General features: G+C 46.2%; 1 long non-coding RNA gene across 1 annotated transcript in view; it reads right to left on the bottom strand.

Annotated features, from left to right (window-relative positions):
- Positions 1-1,646: 1,646 nt before the first annotated feature.
- The window catches only part of LOC144223459 (uncharacterized), a 171,941-nt gene continuing 170,034 nt past the window's right edge, over positions 1,647-3,553 (bottom strand). The window contains exon 4 of the long non-coding RNA XR_013332693.1: positions 1,647-1,755. This is a non-coding gene — a long non-coding RNA (uncharacterized LOC144223459). The remainder of the gene's footprint in view (positions 1,756-3,553) is intronic.

The following is a 3,553-nucleotide window of genomic DNA, read 5'->3' on the forward strand; positions in this document are numbered from 1 at the left end:
ATGCATCATAATTATCAGATGCAAAATACATTTTCAAATGCAGAGCCACTGACGGGTGTATTTTTATATGTGCGGGGCTAAGATGGGAGTTAGCAAAGAAGCAGGCAATATTTTTAACTTGCATCGGGGCAGGAAAAGGCCAGCGCCTCACCGATTCCTGCCAGCGTGTGTGGAATGAAAACAGCACTTACCCCCTGTGTCACCGAAATGGATGCTACTGTGTGGCTGTGCCCGGGAATGCTGCCAGGTGCCACGTCCCTTGGGGTGCACTTGGACAAGGGGGGTGTGGTCACAGCTCTGGGACTCTGGGCTTCACGTTAGGACATGGGGTACATGCCTGCCCAGATGTTGCAAGAAGTCAAGGTGGATACAGGCATGAACTTGGAAGAGCTCGTGATGACGCAAGCCCTTCCTTCTTGTTATTATCTTCAAAGTTTTCAGTTGTTTTTCTTTGTCATTGATAACAGCATGCACCTAAAACCTTTGGTTACTGGGACTTTGGGCCACAAATAATTTCCCTTCTCCCCGGTCTACCCTAAGAGGCATTGTATAATTCTATTCAAAACGAATGTTGAAAACAAGAAGTGTCATAAATAATTACCTATCGCATGACATTTAAAAGATACGACCATTCCATTCAGTGTATGCCTCATATAATGTGTAACATAAAGCATTTCAGTGGGTCCAGCATAAAATAAACAAAAAAACAAAACAAAACAAAACAAAAAAACAGCCATACCAGCTCATTGGCTTGGGACTCGGTACCAGGGAGTTTTTCCATCCATGAATTTCTAGCCCCCACTTCATAAAGCCCTTCTTTATACAGACGGGGAAACTGAGTTGCAGAGCAGGACAGCGCATGCTCGAGTCTGAATGGGAGAAATAAGGTGGGAACAGCATGCTCCTGGGTCTTCTCCCACTCCCCTTTGGGACAGAGAACGTCGCGAGCCCTCTGGGGGGACGCGCTCTTCCTTGGATCCTGAGGTATGGTTCCTACAGTGTGTTGGCACCTGGGTGCATGGTTGTGGACTGCAGAAATGGCATCTTCCTACAAGGCTCTGCCAGCAGGGCTCCGGACGCTACTGGGCCCCATCTGGAAATCCCTTCTAAGGAGGCGTCATAAAACTGATTCAGTGAATGTCCACAGCTCCACTGTTCATAACTACCAAAAGGTGGAAAGAGCTCCAACGTCAATCAACTGGTGAGCCCATTGGTGTCGTATCTGTGCAGTGAAACATTCTTCAGGCGCACGGAAGAGAATGAAGCCCTGATACATGTTACAACACGGACGAACCTTGAAAACATGCTACGTGAAGGAAGCTGGACACAAAAAGTCACATTTTGGGCGTCCCGAATAGGCACATCCATACAGAAAGGAAGTAGATTAGTACTTCCAGGAGCTGGGGGGCGGGGGTAGGGAAATGAGGAGTTCTGGTTTGTAGGTATGGAATTTCTTTTTGGAGATGCTGAAAATGTTCTGAAATTCGTTAGTGGTGATGGCTTCTCAACCTTGTGAATATACTAACCCCCACGAATTGTATATTTTAAAGAGTGAATTTTATGATATGTGAATTGTGTTTCTATAAAAAAATAATGGGCCCCCTTATAAAATTAAAACCTGAGACTGACTGCCATTTTACCTCTGTGCTTCCCACAGAAATGGAAAGCAAGTATTAGTCTCCAGGCCGCTTGAGTGGTTCTGAGGTCCTTTCGGAGCACCGTCCGTGGGTCGGCCAGCATGAGAAGAGGGTCCACCTGAGGTAAGAGCACCAATGATCATCTAGGCTCGAGAAAGGCAAAGGTCGCATTGAGGTCACAAAGGCCAATGTAAGAAATTCAATCAGAGCGGAAATGGGTTGCCCTTGAACCCAGAAGACCTTGAATCAAATCCTGACTGTGCCACTCGGAGCTGTGTGACCCTAGGCAGATTACTTAAACCCTCTGTGCTTAGATTCCCTCATCTATACACTGAGGATACTGATAGCATCTACCTTGAGGAATTCTTATGCGGATTAAATAATGAATTGTTATTTGTAAAGGGTTAGAACAGTGTCCTGCTCTATGTGAGTGCTATGTGTGCCTTTATTAAGATAATTTTGCAATTGTCTTGATTTCCTTTCGCCACTGTAATGACTTACCAAAAACTGAGCAGCTTGAAACAACACATGTTTATTATCTGGCAGATCTGGAGGTCAGACGTTCCAGATGTTCTGGAAGTTTGAAATGGGTCTATGGGGCTAAAGTAAAAGAGTCGGCAGGGCTATATTCTGGAGGGTCTTGGGGAGAATCTATCCCTTCCCTCTTTCGGCTTCTAGACGTTGCCCGAATTCCTTGGCTTGTTGCCCTGTGTCACTCTGACCTTTGCCTCCTTTGTCACATCTTTGACTCTGACCCCCTTGCCTCCCTCTTGTAAAGACCCTTGTGATTATGTTGGAACAACACGAATAATCCGGAACAAAGTCCCTTTTGCCACATAAGATAATATGTTCACGGGTTCTGGGTTTAGAAGGTGGACATCTTTGTGTCTTTGTCGGGGGGCATCTGTCTGCCACAAGAATATATTAATTTATTGTACAGGTGCTTAGAGCTACATACACTTAGTCAGGGGGTGAGGAAATATTTGAGACACTCTGAGATTTCGATTTTGTTCAAATCTACCAAAGGGTCAGGGATCTGAGGGAGGCTGGGCTGGCTCCCCAAGGCTTAATCCCCATCATTCTAGTTGCTCTGACATCAGTGCAGGGATGAGAGAGGCATTGTTCCTCATGCAGGCATCCTCTGACCAAGAGCCCTGATGCTCTCTGTTCCCTGTGCCTGAACACAGTTCCTCGAAAGCCTTCTTCATCTGTTGGCTCAGACGTCACTTCTCAGGCTCACTCTGCCATCCTATTTAAAACTGCAACTCCGCTCTAACCCAGCCTTCCCCCCATGATCCCTGCCTCCTAGCACTCACACCTTTGTGCAAGTCTCTCCCCTCGAGGACTGGGCCTAGATTTCAATGAACTGAATATAACAAAAATGACTGGCTGTCACTTATGAGAATACAAAAGACCATGACTTCCATCTGGCACTCTCTCTTTTGCTCTTTCCTTTGCTTGATCTAATGAAGCCGGCTGCCGTGTAGCGAGCCGTCCTATGGAGAGGTCCACATGGCAGGAGCTGAGGGTGGCTTTTGGCCAACAACCCACAAGGAACTGAGTCCTGCTAACAGCCATGTAAATGAGCTTGGAAGTGGCTCCTGCTCTCGCTGTGTGTTGGGTTGATGACAGCCCCAGCGGACATCTTGATTATATCCTCCTGAGAGGTTGGGAAACTCAACCCAGCGACACCATGTTGGATTCCTGAGAAACTACGAGATCATGAATGTTGTTTGGAATTGGAATGTTTTGGGGTAATTTTTTGGAGTTACAGATAACTAATATAATAGTATCATTTGGAGGCCAGCAGGCAGCATGCTACATATATTTTGCACATAAACGTATTTGATCTTTTACAATTGGTACTATTATTCTCGCTGAGGCTCTGTAACATTGTGGCTTGACCAGCATCCCCG

The sequence above is a fragment of the Crocuta crocuta genome, unplaced genomic scaffold (genome assembly GCF_008692635.1).
Source record: "Crocuta crocuta isolate KB4526 unplaced genomic scaffold, BGI_CrCroc_1.0 scaffold61, whole genome shotgun sequence".
NCBI classification, from domain to species: domain Eukaryota; kingdom Metazoa; phylum Chordata; class Mammalia; order Carnivora; family Hyaenidae; genus Crocuta; species Crocuta crocuta.